The sequence below is a fragment of the Arachis hypogaea genome, chromosome 10 (assembly GCF_003086295.3).
Source record: "Arachis hypogaea cultivar Tifrunner chromosome 10, arahy.Tifrunner.gnm2.J5K5, whole genome shotgun sequence".
Lineage (NCBI taxonomy): Eukaryota > Viridiplantae > Streptophyta > Magnoliopsida > Fabales > Fabaceae > Arachis > Arachis hypogaea.
Genome location: NC_092045.1, coordinates 33,051,495 through 33,073,206, shown reverse-complemented (window position 1 = coordinate 33,073,206; position 21,712 = coordinate 33,051,495). Strand labels below are relative to the sequence as shown.

At 38.9% G+C, this 21,712-nt stretch overlaps 1 non-coding gene across 1 annotated transcript; it reads right to left on the bottom strand.

Moving 5' to 3' along the window:
• Nucleotides 1-11,583: 11,583 nt before the first annotated feature.
• LOC112719144 (small nucleolar RNA R71) lies at nt 11,584-11,690 on the bottom strand. The gene has a single exon (XR_003161458.1). It is a non-coding gene; the product is annotated as a small nucleolar RNA R71 (small nucleolar RNA).
• Nucleotides 11,691-21,712: the final 10,022 nt, after the last annotated feature.

Here is a 21,712-nt window from a genome sequence, read left to right as displayed (position 1 = left end):
GAAAACATCTCAGAGGGGCATTTTCTTAGCATCTCTCTGTATCTCTCCCAGGCATCATAAAGGGATTCATTATCTCCTTGTTTGAAGCCTTGGATGCTTAGCCTTAGCTGTGTCATCCGTTTTGGAGGAAAGTAGTGATTCAGGAATTTTTCTGACAGCTGTTTCCATGTCTTTATGCTGTTTTTAGGTTGGTTATTTAACCACCTCTTAGCTTGATCTTTTACAACAAATGGAAACAGTAATAATCTGTAGACATCCTGATCTACTTCCTTATCATGTACTGTGTCAGCAATTTGCAAAAATTGTGCCAGAAACTCTGTAGGTTCTTCGTGTGGAAGACCGGAATACTGGCAGCTTTGCTGCACCATGATAATGAGCTGAGGATTCAACTCAAAGCTACTAACTCCAATGGAGGATATACAGATACTACTCCCATATGAAGCAGTAGTGGGGTTAGCATATGACCCCAGAGTCCTCCTGGACTGCTCAATTCCACTTAGTTCCATGATGGAATAAAGGAGATGGTATGAATGTTGATATTATTTATTTTATAAAAATTTATTTTATAAAATAAAGTAAAAATAGAACAAGTAAAAACGAAATAAAATAAAAAAAATGAAAATATTTTTTTTTGAAGATTTTCGAAAAATTTGAGGAAAAGGAGAAAGTGGTTAGGATAAAATTTTTGAAAAAGGTAATAAAATATATATTAAAAAAATAAGGATTAAAAATTTTGAAATTGAAATCTGAATTTTTATATAAAAATTTCGAAAATGTAGTTTAAAATTAGTTAGAAAAGATATTTTTATATTTTTTTTTTGAATTTTGAATTTTATGATGAAAGAGAAAAACACACAAAAGACATGAGACTTAAAATTTTTAGATCTAATGCTCCTTATTTTCGAAAATTTTGGAGGGAAAACACCAAGGAACACCAAACTTAAAAATTTTAAGATCAAAACACAAGAAAGACTCAAGAACACCTTGAAGATTCACAAGAACACTAAGAACAAAAGAAAGAACACCAAACTTAAAATTTTTAGAAAACCAAGATAAATTTTCGAAAATTAAAGAAAGATCAACAAGAAAACACCAAACTTAAAGTTTGGCACAAGATTAAATCAAGAAAAATTATTTTTGAAGAAAAGATTTTAAAAAGAAGATACCCAATTGCCACGAACATAAGCCAACGCTCTAGCCAACTGAGTTAAAAATGTAACGTATTTTAAAGATGTATTATTTTTATAGATAAGAATAGATTTTTTTTTGAAAACTAATGTCTTGAAAAAGCACAAGAAAAACAAGAAAAGACACAGAACAAGAAAAATCACAGATCAAACAAGAAAAATTGACAAGAACAATTTGAAGATCAAGGAAAAACAAGAACATGCAATTCGAAAAATTAAGAGACAAGGAAAAGCATGCAATTGACACCAAACTTAGAACAAGACACTAAACTCACGAAAAAAATTAGAAATTGATAAAGAAAAATAATATTTTTGAAAAATTTTTGAAAAGGGACTAAAGGACTTAGAATTTAATGACTCTATAACAACAAAAATAATTTATTCCTAATCTAAGCAACAAAATAAACCTTTAGTTGTTCAAACTCGAATAATCCCCGGCAACGGCGCCAAAAACTTGGTGCACGAAATTGCAATCACACTTTTTGCAATCCGCACAACTAACCAGCAAGTGCACTGGGTCGTCCAAGTAATACCTTACGTGAGTAAGGGTCGATCCCACGGAGATTATTGGTTTGAAGCAATCTATGTTTATTTTATTAATCTTAGTCAGGATGTCAATAAGGTTATTTGAATTTAATTGTAAGAAGTAAAAGTGTTTGGGATGAATAATTGTTACTTTATTAATGAAGAATATGTTGGGGTTTTGGAGATGCTTTGTCCTTTGAAATTCAACTCTTCCTTGAAATCCTTTTCCACACGCAAGGCTCCTTCCATGGCAAGCTGTATGTAGGGTGTCACCATTGTCAGTGGCTACCTCCCATCCTCTCAGTGAAAATGGTCCAGATGCTCTGTCACAGCACGGCTAATCAGCTGTTGGTTCTCGATCATGTTGGAATAGGATCCATTGATCCTTTTGCGTTTGTCATCACGCCCAGCAATCGCGAGTTTGAAGCTCGTCACAGCCATTCAATCCTTAAATCCTACTCGGAATACCACAGACAAGGTTTAGACTTTCCGGATCCTCAAGAGTGACCGCCATCAATTCTAGCTTATACCACGAAGATTCTGATTAAGGAATCTAAGAGAAGCTCATTCAATCTGATGTAGAACGGAGGTGGTTGTCAGGCACACGTTCATGGATCTGAGGAAGGTGATGAGTGTCACGGATCATCAACTTCTTCATGTTTAAGCGCGAATGAACATCTTAGATAGGAACAAGCGTGTTTGAATGGAAAACAAAAGTAATTGTATTAATTCATCGAGACGCTGCAGAGCTCCTCACCCCCAACAATGGAGTTTAGAGACTCATGCTACCAAAAGGTACAAATTTCAGATCTAAAATGTCATCCGGTCCAAAGTTAATCTCTAAAAGTTGTTTAAATAGTAAACTAGTAGCCTAGGTTTACAGAAAATGAGTAAACTATGATAGATGATGCAGAAATCCACTTCTGGGGGCCACTTGGTGTGTGCTGGGGCTGAGACTTAAGCTTCTCACGTGCCTGGGGCTGTTTTGGGCGTTCAACGCCAGGATGTAACCTGTTTCTGGCGTTGAACTCCAGCTTGTAGCCTGTTTCTGGCGCTGGACGCCAGACAGCAGCATGATACTAGCATTGAACGCCAGTTTACGTCATCTATCTTCGTGCAAAGTATGGACTATTATATATTTCTGGAAAGCCCTTGATGTCTACTTTCCAACGCCGTTAAGAGCGCGCCAATTGGACTCCTGTAGCTCCAGAAAATCCATTTCGAGTGCAGGGAGGTTAGGATCCAACAACATCAGCAGTCCTTTTTCAGCCTAACTCAGATTTTTGCTCAGCTCCCTCAATTTCAGCCAGAAAATTCCTGAAATCACAGAAAAACATACAAACTCATAGTAAAGTCCAGAAATATGATTTTTGCCTAAAAACTAATAATATTATACTAAAAACTAATTAAAACATACTAAAATCTACATGAAATTACCCCCAAAAAGCGTATAAAATATCCGCTCATCACCTGTCCTACCTCTTTTGCAGTGTGTTCTCCACCCTTGCCTTTGGGATCTCGCCTTGTTTTGGGTTGGTACTTACTAATCTTTTGCTTTTGGCAAACATTATCCTCCGTGGCTTGGTGTCCGAGCTTTCAGTGATTCGTCCGACAACCTTTTAATGTTCTGTAGAACCTTTCTAGTTAGTTCGAACGACTTCTTTGTAGCCCTATTTTGAAGTTGTTCCTTTGTTGAATGGAGCTATTTCCCTTTTGGCCGAGAACTTTTGAGCCTTAAGTTGTTTTTAACCTTTTTGGCTCTTATTATTTTCTCGAGGTAGTGCTTGCTTTGTGGGATCGCTCCTTTAGTTGATGTTGAGGTGAGCTTTTTAGTCATTTTCCAACAACTTTTTAGGTAGTGTTCCAAGGGGAACCTTTTCTTTATAGTTTGTTTGGATGACCTTTTAGCTCTATTTCGCTTCGTGCGTTTGCTTTTTAAGTAGTGTCTTTTTCAAGACTTCATACCCTTCAGCAAAGCATTTCTGGCCTTTCTTTGGCCTTTGCAAGATATCTTTGTCCCTTTTTAGTGATTCTTTCACTGGTCCGACTTCTCTGTCGGGCCTTCTTAAGTTATTTTTAGTAATCCATTTTTAGTCAGACCTCGTCAGGTCGCTTTCTATGGATTAATCTGCTTCTATCGCTTTCACCTTGCCGACCTCTTGATAATCAGGTGATGAATTTGGTTTTTACCTTTCCGACCTCTCGGTAATCGGGCGATGAATTTGGTTTTCACCTTGACGACCTCTTGGTAATCGGACGATGAATTTTTGCATTTTATGAGCTTAGATTAATGCGTCTTGGTAGGAAACTTTTTAGGGAATTGATAACTTTTATTCAAATGATAATGAAATAAAAATATAAATAAAAATATGAACATACAAGTGCTTACCATTCTAGGTATTTTTTCAAGGTGGGATCCTTAGCTTGGTAGCTCCCTTCTATCTGTCAGGTAACTACTTATGAATCAATGAAGATGATAAGCCTTTGGACCCCTACCTCCCTAGCCAGCCTTAAACCAGCCAATAGTGCCTCAAATTCAGCCTGATTATTTGAGGCAGGGAATTCGAGCTTTAGTGATAGCTCGATTTGGATTCCCTGATCACTTTCGATAATTACACCTGCGCCACTCTCGGTTTTGTTTGAGGAGCCGTCTACGTAGAGATTCCATTTCGTAGGAGTTCCCAGGGTTTCAGTGTACTCGGCAATGAAGTCGGCCAGATACTGTGATTTGATGGCTGTCCGAGCTTCATATTGGAGATCAAATTCAGATAACTCAACTGCCCACTGTAGAATTCTTCTAACTAAATCTATTTTCTGCAGGATGCTTTTCACGGGCTGGTTGGTCCAAATTCTGATAGTGTGAGCTTGGAAGTATGGGAAGAGTCATCGAGAAGTGAGTATAAGGGCGTAGGCGAACTTCTTTATCTTTTGATAGTTTAGTTCGGCCCCTTGTAGAGCCTTGTTGATGAAATAGATGGGTTGTTGCCCACTTTCATCTTCTCTGACGAGTGCTGAGGCTATTACCTGACTTTCCACTGCGAGGTATAATACGAGTTCTTCATTTTTTCGTAGTTGGGTGAGAATGGGTGGTTTCCCCAAGAATTTTTTAAAATCTTGGAAAGCTTGTTCACACTCCGTTGTCCATTCAAACCTCTTTCCCTCCCTTAATGTTGCGTAAAAGGGGAGAGATCTTATGGCTAATCCGGCTAGAAATTTGGATAAGGCTGCTAGTCTTATGTTGAGCTGTTGTACCTCTTTGACGCAGGTTGGAATTTTCATGTGAAGTATAGCCTTGCACTTATCTAGGTTTGTTTTGATTCCTCTTTGCGGGGTTAAGTCGCATACCATGCTTTCTTATGGTGTCGAACACTTTAGCGAGGTCACATAACAACGATTCCTCACTTTGTGTTTTAACCAGCATGTCGTCTACATAGACCTCCATTAGCTTTCCGATGAGGTCAGCGAAGACTTTGTTCATCAGTCTTTGGTAAGTAGCCCCCTGCGTTCTTGAGTCCGAAGGGCATGACTATATAGCAATAGTTTGCCTTTGCGGTTAGGAACGAGGTCTTCTCTTGGTCGGGTGGGTATATTGGGGTTTGGTTGTATCCCGAATAAGCATCCATGAAGGAGAGGTACTTGTATTCGGAAGAGGCGTTGGTGGACGAAATTGTGATCACATCAATGTAGTATTTTTTGTTGTTGTATGGAATCATTATTATGGCATTTATGTGTGGACACAACTCCGTTCAACTAACCAGCAAGTGTACTGGGTCGTCCAAGTAATACCTTACGTGAGTAAGGGTCGATCCCACAGAGATTGTTGGTATGAAGCAAGCTATGGTCACCTTGTAAATCTCAGTTAGGCAGATTAAATAGTTTTGGGTTTTGAAAATTAATAATAAAAAGAAAATAAAAGGGATAGAAATACTTATGTAAATTAATAGTGGAAATTTCAGATAAGTGTATGGAGATGCTGTGCTCCTCTTGAATCTCTACTTTCCTATTACAGTCATCCAATCCTTCCTACTCCTTTCCATGGCAAGCTGTATGCAGGGCATCACCGTTGTCAATGGCTACATCCCATCCTCTCAGTGAAAACGTTCCTATGCTCTGTCACAGCACGGCTAATCATCTGTCGGTTCTCAATCAGGTTGGAATAGAATCCCTTGATTCTTTTGCGCTTGTCATCACGCCCAGCCTTCAGGAGTTTGAAGCTCGTCAAAGTCATTCAATCCCAGAATCCTACTCGGAATACCATAGACAAGGTTTAGACTTTCCGGATCCTCATGAATGCCGCCATCTATCTAGCTTATACCACGAAGATTCTGTTGGGGAATCTAAGAGATATGCGCCCGGCCTAGAGTAGAACGGAAGTGGTTGTCAGTCACGCGCGTTCATAGGTGAGAATGATGATGAGTGTCACAGATCATCACATTCATCAAAGTTAAGTGTAACGTATATCTTGGAATAAGAATAGAAGAGAATTGAATAGAAAGTAATAATAATTGTATTGAAACTTGAGGTACAGCAGAACTCCACACCCTTAATCTATGGTGTGCAGAAACTCCACTGTTGAAAATACATAAGTGAAAGGTTCAGGCATGGCCGAATGGCCAGCCCCCATGGTCTAAGGACTAGGCGTCCAGAGATTATCAAATACACTAGTAAAAAGTCTTATTTATACTAAACTAGCTACTAGGGTTTACATGAGTAAGTAATTGATGCATAAATCCACTTCCGGGGCCCACTTGGTGTATGTTTGGGCTGAGCTTGAACTATCCACGAGCTGAGGCGTTTATTGGAGTTGAACTCCAAGTTATAACGTGTTTTGGGCGTTCAACTCCGGATCATGACGTGTTTCTGGCGTTTAACTCCAGACAGCAGCATGTACTTGGCGTTCAACGCCAAGTTAGGTCGTCAATTTCCGAATAAAGTATGGACTATTATATATTTTTCGAAAGCTCTGGATGTCTACTTTCTAACGCCGTTGAGAGCGCGCCAATTGGAGTTCTGTAGCTCCAGAAAATCCATTTCGAGTGCAGGGAGGTCAGGTTCCAACAGCATCAGCAGTCCTTTTGTCAGCCTTTTTCAGAGTTTTGCTCAAGTCCCTCAATTTCAGCCAGAAATTACCTGAAATCACAGAAAAACACACAAACTCATAGTAAAGTCCAGAAATGTGAATTTAACATAAAAACTAATGAAAACATCCCTAAAAGTAGCTTGAACTTACTAAAAACTACCTAAAAACAATGCCAAAAAGCGTATAAATTATCCGCTCATCAGGCGTCCACTAGAGTGTCTATATTCGGGAGTGGGTAAGGATCTTTTGGGCAGGCCTTATTGAGGACGGTGTAGTCGGTACACATTCTCCACTTGCCATTTGACTTCTTCACCAAGACAACGTTGGCTAGCCATAATGGGTACTTGACCTCCCTTATGAACCCTGCCTCCAGTAAGGCTTGTACCTGCTCTTCCACAGCTTGGGACCTTTCTGGGCCAAGCTTCCTACGCTTCTGTTGCACTGGCCGAGATCCGGAATATACCGCCAACTTGTGGCACATTAACTTGGGATCTATGCTGGGCATGTCCACGGCCTACCACGCAAAGATGTCAGCATTATTCTTTAGGAATTGTATCAATGTCTCCTTCAAGTCTCCCCTCAAGGTTGCCCTATATTTGTTGTTTTTCCTGAGTATCCCCGATTTGGACTTTTTCGGTCTCACCTTCAGGTTGTGGACGAAGTTCTTCGCGAACTCGAACTCTCCCGAGTTCAATGGTGTTAATTTCCTCTCCTTTAGGGTTGCCTTTAAGATTTAGACTTTCGTTGTAACAGTGATGAATCCATAATTGATGATGATTTTTGGCTAGAATTGAATGGATTTCATCACATAAACTTGCACTTATTCCCTTGAATAGCATGCTTTTGATCTTTCCTTCCAAATTGTGCTTGATTGTGAAAACATGCTCTTTTATGCTCTATTTTATCTTTTTTTATTCCATTTGCCTTCCATTTGATGCTTTGATGTTGTTTGTGAGTGATTTTAGGTGTATAAGGTAGGAATGTGTAGGAGAAAATGGAAGGAGAGCATGCAAAGTGGAGGAAACATGAAGAATCAAAAGAGAAGAGTTCTGAGATGTGTGCGTGCACACAGCCCCCTGTGTGTCTGCACAAGAACCCAATCAGAGCGTGTGGACCAATCAGAGTGCGTCGTGCGTCCAGCCAAGCATCGCCTAGTGTGCATATGCACAGCCTCTCGTGCGTGCACACAGAAAGAAAAATTTGCAAAGTGTGCGGACGCACACGCCTGTGCGTCCGCACAGGTGTTCGCACATGACTTCATTAAAAAGGCACGTGACTCGCGATTTGAGGGTTTTGAAGGCCCATTTCTGAAGTCTCTTAGCTCATATTGGATAAAGAATGAAGGGAAGAGAATAGCATATCATTCGGGTAGTTTTAGGAGGAGTAGTAGGAAGTTTTAGTTTAGTTTTTCTCTAAGTTTTCTTCAACCTCTACTAGGGTTTTCATTAGGGTTTTACATTCAAGTGCCATTTTCTATTTTTGATCTTGGATTTTGCTAAGTCTCATTGTAAGTATTCTCTTGTTATTACTCTTTCTAGTTACTTGGTTCTTACATTTTCTTTTAATGCGAGTTATAGTTTCATTTTACTTCTCTCTTGCAATTTAAATTTCTTGTTGATGAATGTGATGTTTGATGTTCATTTCATGCTTTCTTACGTTATTCTTGTTGCTTGAGATCAATTGTTGCTTTTAATTTCAAGTATTTTCTCATTTTCACCATGTTTAAGCTTTTTGCCCATCAAGTGTTTGACAAAATGTCAAACATGATTTTAGGCTAAGTTTTTACCTCTTGGCTTAGGTAAAGTGAGCAATTAGGTTCCTAGAGTTGGAATATCCAACATTTAGTGTCAATTCTTGAATTGTTAATTTCTCTTGTTCCCACTAACGCTAAGTTGTTGCTAAGGTAATTAGCAAGCAATTTAGAATTTGTGGGTTAAGGACACTTATGCTCATTTAACTTATCTTTCGATGTGAGGGTTGATCAAGTGAGACTAATCCATTATAATTGTCATAGTTGTGGTTCCAATAAGGAAATGATCCATAGCTCACTCCAAGCCAAGACCCCTTTTTATGCTTTCAATCTTTCATATTTTGTTATGTTAATCTCTTTCATACTTTACTTATTTATATCACACACTCAGTTCTTTAATTGCTTCATTAGTTCAATCATTACAATTTTGCATGTTCTTTTATTGCTTTATATGTTCATCTCTTCATTGAAAACCCCTTGATCACTACAACCAAAATTTGCACACTCATTGCCATTGAGTGATTCTTAGGGAGGACGACCTGGGAATTAAACACTCTCGGTTTATATTTGGTTTGAATTGTGATAACATTTGATCAATGGTCAATTTGTCGGGTTAGGACTATACTTACAACACCGATTTCGTTTTGATAATCAAATTCCTAACATATGCAAATCGGCCGCTCGTCAAATTTGGCGCTGTTGCCGGGGATATTCACTTTGAGTGCAATGAGTGCCATGATTTTGGTTGTGTAAATATGTGAATAGTGTGAATACTTGGTTTTTGGTTTGCTACTTGGCACTAGTTATAGATACTATTTTCCTCTTTAGTAATTTTAGTAGTTATAAGTTGTTAAGTTAGCTTATGTTTACTTGCCTGCTTGTGTTTTGCTTTTCATAATTGCATGCTTTTGTTGCCTCCTCAGTTGAATGACACGGTCGCTTCCAGACCCGAGCTTGGCCACTTTTAATCCGAAAATTGAAAGAACTTTAACTCGTATAAGGCAAGCTCGGCGCCGGCTAGCTTTTGTGAATAGTGAATCGGGTTTCCTCGAGGATCACTCCCATTCACTATCACCAACCGTCCATGACTCTCGTTCTCGGATCAATGAGGAGACTCTATATTCATCTGTTGGGAGTACTGAATTGTCTTTGAGTGACTCAGGTGACGCTGTCATAGCGGTGATGATTGGATTTTTGATGGTTTAGAATTTCACTAATGAATTCTCATTGTAAAGTATAGTCTCTAAACCAACAATAATCCTTTCATACAAAATTTTGCTTGTCACAAGTAACAAACCCCTAAAATCTATAAACCGAAGTATTGAACCTCGGGTCGTTCTCCCTAGGAATTACAATAAAGTGTCTTGTTATTGGTTATGAGTTATTTTGGGGTTTTTGAGATTTTATACAAGAAATATAAATTGCAAAAGAAATAAACTAACAACTAACAAAACTCTTGGCAAGGTATGAGAACTAGAAGTCCTATCCTAGTTATCCTCCTCCATTGTGACCACAAATTGTTCATTGCTCCCACTTAGTTAACCTCTAACCATGGAGGAAAGTCAAGTGGATGAATCAATGTGATTCCTCAAGTCCTAATCAACTCCTAAAGGAAAGACTAGCTTTAGAGGCATTCAAATTAATTAGCAACTTCTAATTATCAATCAACAAAAGAATTATATAACTCAAGAGTCACTAATTACTCAACCAAAGCCAAGAGGAACAAAATCTACACTAAAACTAAAAGAAGCATTTTATCAAACACATAAGAGGCATAAAAAGGAAAGTATATGAAATCTACAACAAGAATGAAATCTAACAACAATTATTGCAATGAATTAACAACAACAATTAAAAGAAATACAACTATTATGAATTACCTCTAATTGAATTGAAAGAAAGTAGAAGGAACAAAAGTAGATCTACATCAAAGTATGAGAACAACATAAAGAAAATTACAACAAAAGAATAGAAGAAGAATAATGTAACAACAAGGAATTGAAAGGTAGAAGTAGAAGAAGATGAACTAAAACCTAGATCTAAGAACCAAACATAATCCTAATCCTAATCCTAGAGAGAAGTGAGAGCTTCTCTCTCTAAAACTAACTCTAAACTAATCCTAATGTGTAAAAATGATCAAAAGTCTAGTCTCCCCATTTGCTCTTCAATCCTTGGCTTTAAATAGCAGTTCAGGCACCAAAGTTGGTTGGGATTGGGCCCCACAAATCTTGAGAATTCGTTGGGTGCGAATTCACTTAAAAATCAAGTATAAGCATCGACGCGTACGTGCACAGCACGCATACGCTTCCATGGGCCATTTCGCAGAGTGCGCGTAAGCACCTGGTGCGTGCGCGCGTCCATGGGCGAGTTTAACTCTTTGGCTTTTCATGATCTTCTCCACTTTGTATGCTTTCCTCTCACTCCTTTGATTCTTGCCTAGCCCTTTCAACCTGAAATCACTAACAAACACATCAAGGCATCTAGTAGAATCAAAGAGAGATTAAAATCATCAAGTTAAAGGCCTAAAAAGCATGTTTTCACATTTAAGAACAAATAAGGAGACAATCACAAAATCATGCTAATTCATTAAATAAATGTGGGTAAAAGGTATTAAAATCTCCTAAATCAATACAAGATAAACCCTACAAATGGGGTTATCAGGCGGACCCTCCACGAAGGATTACTTTGAAAGAAGCTGGAGCACCTGATTTTAACCTACAACCACTTCAGATTTTGTATCCGGCCTTAGACCCAAATTTTGAGCTTAAGTCTGGCACAATCAACTTGCTTCCCAAGTACAATGGGCTACCTGGGGAAGATCCGCTGAAGCACCTTAAGGATTTTCAAGTTGCATGTGCAACCGCAAGGAGACATAGGGCGGATCGCGGATGAATCTGCAGTGTTGGTCTTTGCTTTCCATTTCTCTTTGGAGGAGAAAGCAAAGGAATGGTTTTATACTCAGCCGAGTGAAATTTGATCCAACTAGGACTTGTTGCGTAAGGAGTTCTTGGAAAAGTTCTACCCTACTCATAAAACAGACAAGTTACGAAGAGAGATCTCTTGTATTGTGCAACAAGATGGGGAGACCTTGTATGAATACTGGGAAAGATTCAAGAAGTTATTAGAAGCTTGCCCTCACCACCGGATTGGTGAGCCGTTTTTTATCAGTTATTTCTATACAGGGATGCATCCCCAAGATAAGCTTTTCCTAGACGCTGCAAGTGGAGGATCATTGATCACAAGTAATACTGTTGTGGAAGCCTGGAAAGTTATGTCAGAATTCACAAACTCGGCTGAACACTCAAGAGTGAGGGATCCACAACCTCTAGCTTTAAGCAAAATTCCTCCCGATGGTGCCAATGCGACTGAGACCCCTGAGAAGATTGCAGTTTTGTTGAGACAAATCACCCAGGGGAAACAAATGACTCAGGCCTTGATGATCACTTCCATGCAAGAGCAAAGCGAGTTTCATAAGAAACAAGATGCATACATGGCTACAATAGCCAAAGCCCTTACCCGTTTGACTCTCCCTCCTCAAACCGCACAAAGCACCCAACAAGCTTTAACCTCAAGTAGTTTACCCTCTCAACCTCAACCCAACCCTAAGGGGAGCATAAATGCCATTACTCTCCGAAGTGGTACTAAGTTGGACAAGAATGTTGCTATACCCACAAAGGCGAGTGAGAAGACCAACAATGATAAGGTAGGAGAAGAGGTAGAGATGACAAAGGGTGAAGATGAAAATATTGACAAAAGTGAGGAGGAGCCACCAAAAGTCAAGGAGCCAAAGAGAAAGACCTTTCTTGAAGAGCCTTCACCCATTCCATTCCCAACTTTGGCCAAGAAGGCAAAGAAGCAAGAAGATCTTGACCCCACTTTGGTGGAAATTTTTAAGAAATTCGAATTTACCGTCCCTCTCTTTCAAGCCATTCAACAAGTGCCGAAGTATGCCAAGTTCCTTAAAGATGTGTGCACTCACAAAGACAAGCTTGGCAATCTTAGTGAAAAGCAGGTAGATGATTCTATCTCTTCTTTGCTTCCTGAAAAATATAATAATCTCGGCCCATGTTTGGTGACTTGTTTGATTAGTGGGATTAAGTTCATGGATTGTATGTGTGATTTGGGAGCATGTGTGAGCATCATGCCATTGCCCGTATACCAAAGATTGAACTTACCACCCCTCAAGAGATCCGGGATAAGGTTTGTCTTGGCTGACAAGAGTATTGTGTTTGTGGTTGGAATTGCAGAGAACATCATAATCAACATTCAAGGGTTGCTTTTTCCGGTTGACTTCCACATCTTGGAGACTCCACTTATTGATTCGACTAACCCATCATCAATACTCCTTGGAAGACCATTCTTGAGGACGGCCCGTTTCAAGCTAGATGCACACTCAGGAGTCTATTCTTTTGAGTCGGATGGTAAGTTAGTCAAGTTCACCCTGGAGGAGTCCAACAAACCCATTCTTAAGGCCAATTCCATTTTTGGGTGTGACATAGTTGAAGACAAAGTGGTTGAGGATATCAAGGAACAAGGAAAAGAGGAGGTTGCCAAGAAGTCAAATTCAAAGGATCATGCTCAAACCAAGAATGCCAAGGAGTTGGAGATTTTCCTCCTTGGCGAAGTTCCTAAGTGACCAATGAAGCCTTGCAAGTCCAACTTAGGACTCTAAACCAAAGTGTTTGGTGGGAGACACCCCACCATGGTGACATTTTTCTAACTCTATCTCTTGTTTATAGCTTTTTGAATTACTTATTTTTTTGTGATATAGTGAGTAGCGTAGGTTGGGTTTAATAACTTTGAGTTAAAGAGGTTAGAATTCCTTGTGGACTATGATTGTATGCTTGTTTGAATGATTTGGGGTTGGTATGTTAATTTGCCAATGTTGGGAACCTTAGTTTTATGGAGAAAAGAATTTTCTAAAACAGGGCATTTGTGCGTCCGCACCACCCTGTGCGTGCGCACAAAGCTGTGTTTTTCGCCATCTGTGCGGGCGCACAAGCCTGTGCGTCCGCACTCGCTTTGACAAGCCCTCTGGTGGCAGTGCCAGCATAGCCTGTGCGTGCACACTGCCCCTTTTCTCTGCTCTGTGCATGCGCACAGCTGTGTGCGCACGCACACATTCCTTTTCTTGTCTTGTTTGTGCAGCCGTACAGACGTGTGCGTCCGCACACCGCTTGTAAGCCCCTCTGGTGGGAGCGGGGAATGGCTTGTGCGAGCACACACCTTCCCCTTTCTTATCGTCTGTGCATGTGCACGGACTTGTGTGCACGCGCACATATGCTTTTGTCCACAAGTTTAAAAAAAAGAGAGTTCTTCTGTGCATTCGCACCTTTTGGTGCACTCGCACGCCCTTTTGCAACCTCTCTGGCTGCAGGTCGCGAACTGGGCGTTAATAGGATGAGCTACCCTATTGAGGGGTAGCATTCTTTTCTTTTTCCCTTCTTCTTCTTGCTCTCTCTCCCCCTCTCTTCCGCCCAGTCTCGCCGGTCAGTTGCCGCCGGCCGCCGCCACCGTTAGCCGTCGGCCACCACCACCATATCTCTACTTTTCTTTTATTTCTCTTCTCTCTTCTTTCCTTCTTTTCTTTTCTTCTTTTCTCTCTATTCACCATCGGTGAATTTTCTCTTCCGGTCAAGCCAACGGCCGTGATTTCGCAGTGGCTATAACAAGTGCCATTGCTCCCGCCTAGTTCTTGTTCTGCTCAACCTTCATATCAAAGGTTCTTGGTTTTACTTTCCTTCTTTTTTTTCTTTTCTTTCTTTCTTCCTATTTTTGTTAATATTGTTGCATTTTCTTTCATTTCTTTTATGTTGTTTGAATTAAATTTGTTGCTTTCCCCTTATTGTTTGCTTGTATTGCAAAGTATTATTTCTTGATTATTGGGTTGCTTGCTATCAATTTTGAGCTTAATTGTGATGGGTTTGCACATTGCATACCGTATGTTCAATAAAATGCCTCAATTAACATCTTGTTTGATTCATATGACTTGGCCATCATATGTCTTTAATTAATCTTTTGTTAGGCATCATACGTCTTTTTTGTGCATTTTGATGTTGATGAATTTGTGTCACTAATGCATTTCCATGCTCACATGCTTTGAGTTCAACCACCCATGTTTGCCAAGAAATTGTGTATTTTGTCAATGGGTGAGCATAAGTAGCAATTGCATTGTGTTGATAGAATCTAAGTTAAGTGTTCATCTTGGAATCTAAATTGAGTAATCCTTTTACAAATGTTCAACTTTTAATGATTTCTTGATCAAGCATCTTTTGGCCTCAAACTAAAGAACATTGTATATGTGATTACCATTTGTCGATGATGAACAATTGACTTTTCTCTTTTGGTGCTTGCTTAGAGTTGCTTGCATGTCTATGTTTCACTTTCTTGCAACATGAGTACTTAGTTGTGAAGCTTTGAGCCTTTAATTGAATGGAGAGTGTGATCGCCATTGTATGCGGCCGGTGTGTATGTTCTAACCGTGCGCACCATTGGAATATATACACCGTCATTCTTATGAATCACACTATCTTCAAGCTTCCAATTAAGAATTTAGTTTTCTTGATTTTATTAAGTGTTTCCTCCTTGTTCTAAATTTTGCTGTTGTCATTGTAACCTGAATTTTCTTCTGCTTTCTTGTAGGATGCAGAAAAAGGGTAAGAAACCGGTCGCTTTACCGGTTGTGGAACCTTCAACCCACGCATCACTACCATGTTTCATGGATCAACCGAGTCACCAACCAGATATCTTGATCAACCGAAGAGCACAGTTCCAATACGACAGCTTTAAGAAAAGGTCAATCCATTGGAAACGGACACTCAAGGACCCGATCAAGTACAAAGCGGTTATCCATGAGCAGATTACCTTACTTTATTGAGACTTTTTAGAGCAAGACCCAATCGAAGTCAGTGAAACCATGGTGCTGGAATTCTATGCCAATTACCAAAGATGGGAAGCAGAGTCGGTATTCCTCCGGGAAAAGAGGTTGGATACTTCCAACCAGGCTCTTGAAGCTATTCTGAAGATCTCCCACATTCCCCCCGAAGAGGATGACTCTCCTTGGATTAAGGCGAAGGTGTCCAAGGGGAGGATGTCTTTGACTCCCATACTTCAAAGAATTGGCCGTCCTGGTGCTTCATGGGAGTTTAGCAAAAGGAGAAATTATGTTCCTGCGACTATAGCTTATTCAAGCTCGTATATGGCATCAAACTGTAGCGGACTATATCATTCCCAGCACTCATGTTACCCATGTGAGATTCAAGACTGCGTTGCTACTTTGGGCTATTGACGAACGGATTTTTGCATGGTCTAGAGTTCCCAAATAAATTCTCGTTGAAAGTATAGTTTCTAAATCAACAAGAATCCTTTCGTACAAAAGATTGTTTGTCACAAGTAACAAACCCCTAATAAAATTGATAACCGAAAAATTTAAACCTCGGGTCGTCTCTCAAGAAATTGCAGGGAAGTATGCTTATAATTGGTTATGGAAAAGTGTGTTTTGGGGTTTTTTTAAGATAAAAAGCAAGAATAGTAAATGGAAATGAAAATCAAATGACTAGAAAAGCTCTTGGCAAGGTATGAGAACTGGAAATCCTATCCTAGTTATCCTTATCAATTGTGATGAGAATTGTTCATTGCTCCCACTTAGTTAACCCTCAACGAATGAAGGAAAGTCAAGTGGACTAATCAATTTGATTCCTCAAGTCCTAGTCAACCCCAAAGGAAAGACTAGCTTTAGTGGAATCCAAATCAATCAGCAACTTTCAATTATCAATCAATAAAGGAGTTTGATAACTTAAGTGTCACTAATTACTCAACCAAGCCAAGAACATAGAAGCCTACTCTAACATCCTTCTAAGCATTTTGTTAAGTATTTGGAGGGTATAACATAAAAATATAGAAAACTAGCTAGGAATATTAAATCCAAATAACCAATTGCAAACATCAATCAATAACAAATAGTAGAATAAGCAATAAATCTAAAATACCTCAAATTGTATTAAATAGAAAATGAATCTAACATGAGAATTCATAAGCTAAAGTAATTAACAAGGGAAATCAATAAACTAGAATATCAAGGCAAAAAAAGTAGAAGAGAAATCCTAAATCCTAAAACCTAATAGAGAAGAGAGAGCCTCTCTCTCTCTCCAAAAACTACATCTAAAACCTAAATTGTGTGAATGAGAAGTGAATGAATGATGAATGGATTCCCCCACTCTGCAGCCTCTAATCTATGTTTTCTGGGCTAAGAACTGGGTCAAAAACAGCCCAGAAATTGCTGGGGGCAATTTCTGATACGTACAACACGTGGCTCATGCGCGCGTACGCGTCGCGTGTCTGCGCACTATCCATGTGTACGCGTGCTTTGCACATGCGCGCCCTTAAACTCCAAGCCAACTATGGGAAATTATATATCGTTGCGAAGCCCCAGAAGTTAGCTTTTTAACACAACTAAGACCGCCTCATTTGGACCTCTATAGCTCAAGTTATGATCGATTGAGTGCGAAGAGGTCAGGGCTGACAACTTTGTAGTTCCTTTAGCTTCTTGTATTCCTTCCACTTTTGCATGCTTCCTTTCCATCCTCTACACCATTCCTACCTTGTAATCTCTGAAAACACTTAACACACATATCAAGGCATCGAATGGTAATGAGAGGGGATTAAAATTAGCTAAATTAAGACCAAAGAAACATGTTTTCAATCATAGCACAAAATCAGGAAGGAAAATGTAAAACATGCGAATTCAATGAATAAGTGTGAGATTAGTGGATAAAATCCACTCAATTAAGCACAAGATGTTCCATGAAATAGTGGTGCATCAAATCTCCCCACACTTAAACATTAGCATGTCCTCATGCTAAGCCCAAGTGAAACTATAAGAGTGAAGAGGAATGGTAGGATGTATGAAATGCAACCTATTTAAAGTAACTAAATCTTTCAAGAACAAATATGAACTGGATTTCACTAATTCAAATCATAAAATGAAGTACAAATAGACTTGCAGAAGAAAATAGCTCATGAAAGCCGGGAACAAAGAATCGAGCATCGAACCCTCACTCGAAGTGTATACACTCTAATCACTCAAGTGTTTAAGGGTCGAGTCTCTCGGTTTTCTACTAATCTCTCTTTCTAAGACTTGCTCTTCTTCTACCAATCAACATAAATTTAATGCACAAATACACATATCAAGAGGTCTTTTCAAGGATTGTAATGGGGTTAGGGTCAAGGTAGGAATGTATTTGGTTAAGTGGACTGAAATTCAAATCCTTGATTAACCTAAACTTACCACCTAACCTAAGACAATCTATGTAATTACAATGCAAAATCTAACTTATCCATTAACTTTGTTTTCCACATATTCATGCATCTGACTTTGAGTACAGTACATATGCATTGCTACCATCATTTACTTTGGGGGTATTTTGTCCCTTTTTTATTGCTTGATCTTTTTCTTTTCTTTTTCTTTTATTTTTCTTGTATTTTTTCTTTTCTTTGTTTTTTTCCCAATACATATGATTAAGATATTGAATACATATATGTCCTCAACATTTTTCACCTTTTCACAAAATTTCTAACATACTCAATTTCCAAACCAAACTGTCCAAACCCACTTTCCCAACACTTAATTCATGAGCACTCACTAGTCTAAGCTAACCAAAGATTCAAATTAAGGACATTTTTGTTTTTCGCTTAGATTTAGTGATGACTTAAAGTAAAGAACAAATAGGGTAAAATAGGCTCAAATTGGTTTGCAAAGGATAATGAAAGGGTAAGGCCATATGGGTATGTAAGCTAAGTGAAACAAGGCCTCAATCATATAAGTGCATGCATACATCAAACAATGGAAATATAGAATTAAGCAAGACAAAGATCACAATTTTAGAGAGAACAACACACACTAAAACAAAATACTAGTTGATAAAATGCAACCAATCAAATAGGCTCAAAATCTCACTGGTTTTGTATGTTCGAGCTCTTAAAACCATGTTCCAAAATAAAATTTATTCAAACAAGTTAAACAAAAATTTTAATTCAAATTAGTGAAATGTTATAAGAAGTTTCTTGAAGAAGAATTCATCATTTCTACCAAGTAATGGTAAAATATGCACAAAATCAAACAAACATGCAGTCAAACATGCAAATGCAACAATGAACTAACAAAGCAAAATAAAAATTGGTGTTGAGAAGAAAGTGACTAACCCACGGAGATCGGTATCAACCTCCCCACACTTAAAGATTGCACCGTCCTCGGTACATGCAAAGATGTACAAGTGGACGGGTGGCACCAACTGATGTTTTTCTCCAAAGATTGTGCGGCAGACTTGTTTATTGCTCCAGTTAGAAACTTTTCCTTTTCCCTCTTGGTGGCCATCCTAAAAAAGGGAGAAAGGAAAGGAAAGAACCCACAAGTAAAGATATGAAAAGAATTAAAATATATGTGGGCTAGTGCCAAATAATAAGGTTCTCAACTTCACGGTAGCTACAACATATAAGTGAGAAAATAATAAAAGCATAGGGCATGGCAACTAATTAGCAAACAAGTCAAGGAGCACCCAAAATAATGCAAGAAATATCCAACAGTTGAGTAAGAAAATGTTTAACACCAATGTGAGAACAACAAATATAGAAAAGAAAGGGAGAAGAAACAATGAAGTTAAAATGCCATGAATGCGAGTATGCAAATGTAACAAATAGAAGAATAGAAGGGAATAAGGATGAGAGGGGAAGAGAAGAAAGTGAGAAAGGAAGAAAAAAGAGGTAGGGAGAAAGAAGTAAGAAGAAGGAACTAGGCGGTCCATGCAACTCGCACGCGTACTGTGTGCGGACGCGTGGGTCGCGTAAAGGTGAAGGGACGCGTAAGCGTCCAGTGCACGGATGCGTGATCGAGGCAGTGCCTCTAGCGTGATGACAAGTCTTCTTATGCTAGCTTTTCAACCATTTTTCACTTGTTTCATTAGGTTTTTATGCACTTTCTTGCATTGTAAGTAAGTAATTTGAAGTGGATTTGCATGGTTATGTTAAATCAATCAACCATCCTTTATTTGACACAAGATCATGAGGTTTAAGCTAGAATTAGTTGGTTTTTGAATGATTTATAAACCTTGTGAATTTGGTGGTACTTTGATTGGTTGTTTTGATTACTTGTAGGTGAAGAAATGGTAGAAAAAGGAATTTTTGGCACACTTTTGAAGTTAGAGCACCCTTTGGACCTTAGGCCACGCTTTGAAAAGCGTGACCCAAGGTACAAAAGTGTGGCACTCACCAAAGGAGCAAGGGTCAGTCACAAAGCACTCAAGCATAGCGCTTTCTCATTTAGCACTGCGCTTTCAATTTTAGCACTAGCAAGGAGGACCAAGGCGTTACAGGGCAAGCACACAAGCATAGCACTTTCTAATTTAGTGCTTCTCTTTCTAATGTAGCGCTATAAGGATCAATCACAAGGCCAGCGCTCAAAGTGAAGAAAGCGCTACGCTAAAAGTTCTCACTTTTTCGTGGCCTCTCTAAAGAAAAATCAAGGCGCAAAATCAAGGAGTGAAGCCACCAAGGATCGAACCAAGCATATGAGGTATAAGAGGAAGCGCTACTACTTTATTTGCAAGGAAATTGGACAAGAGTGCAACCAACAAGGCTCGAATTGGGAACCCCCACTCAAGGAAAAAGGGTGCTGCGCTATTCCTCTTCAATAAGCACTATAGTGTGCAAGAAAATGAGCACCAAAGTGGCTCCATAAGGACTCGAATTGGAGTCCAACTTACAAGCAATGGCGCTGCGCTTACTAACTTCATGTAGCACCATGAACAAGGTTGACACGGGCCTAGGACAGCAAGCAAATGTGGGCACTGTGCTTTCTCTTTTCACGGAGTGCTTCCCCTGGGAGGTGTCCTTTGGCAAAATTTAATTAAAAAGCCAGTTTGGATCCAATTCTTCATAAATTTGGAAAGCCCACTCCAAAGTCTGAAGATCAAAAATTAGAAAGTGTATAAATAGGATTTAGTTTGATTTGTAGAGGACTTTTTTTTGGGACTTTCATTTTTTTGGAACTTTTCTTTTCATTTTTAGTTTTAGCTCACTTTTACATTTATCTTGGAATTTGGGAAATTAGGATAGAGAATTGAGTTCTCTTCCACTTTGTTCTTACTTCTGCACTCTTTCTCTTTGTTTTGAATCTTAGATTGAGATTGAAAGAATTATGTTTCATTCTTGATTTGAGATTTCTCTTTGTTTATTTTCTGCAAAATTCAGTGACTTGAGATTTGGCCCTGAAGTTCATATGCTGCATTCATCTTTCTTTCCTTCTACAAATTGTTCTCTGTTGGATCACGGAAGAAATTGAGATCTAGACTTGTTTTCTAGTCTCTTTGATCCCCTGAGATCTTCAACTTCATTTTGCAATCAAGTTGAGTTTCATTTCTATTTTTCTTCTTCAAGCAATTTTACTTTTTTGTTTGAGATCTGCTGCTACTTACTCCATTTTATTTTCTCTGATTGATTGCACTTTGAGTTCTCTTGTTTAAAGTTTGCATCCCAGCTCCCAAAATCCCTTTACTCTTCAAGCAATTTACATTTCTTGCACTTTAAGCTTTAGCCATTTATATTTCTTGCAATCTAAGTTTCAGTCATTTACATTACTTATTCTTTAAGATTCAGCTCTTTTACTTCTGTTGCTCCTTAATTTACTGTCAATTCTCCCTCTCCCTTTTAGTTCCATGCAATTTCGCTTTTGTTAATCACAATTCACTCAAATCATCAACTGTTTGCTTAACTAAATCAACCACCTAACTAAAATTGCTCAATCCTTCATTCCTGTGGGATCGACCTCACTCATGTGAGTAATTACTACTTGATGCGACCTGTTACACTTGCCGGTGAGTTTTGTGTTGGATCATTTTCCACACATCAAGTTTTTGGCGCCATTGCCGGGGATTGACTAGATTGACAATGATTAAGGAAGGTGGTGGTCTAGATTAAGCACTTTTTCTTTGTTTTCTTTATTTTAACTAACACACTAACTGTTTGAATTTTTGTTTAAACTAACCATCACCTCACTCTAGCAGTAGAGTGTAGTGTTCATAGTTTTTCTACTCTTGTGTTTCTTGTTGTTTTGTTTGTATGACAGGGACAAGAAGAGAGATCCCCAACCTTTGTGAACAAGATGAGAGGACTCTCAGG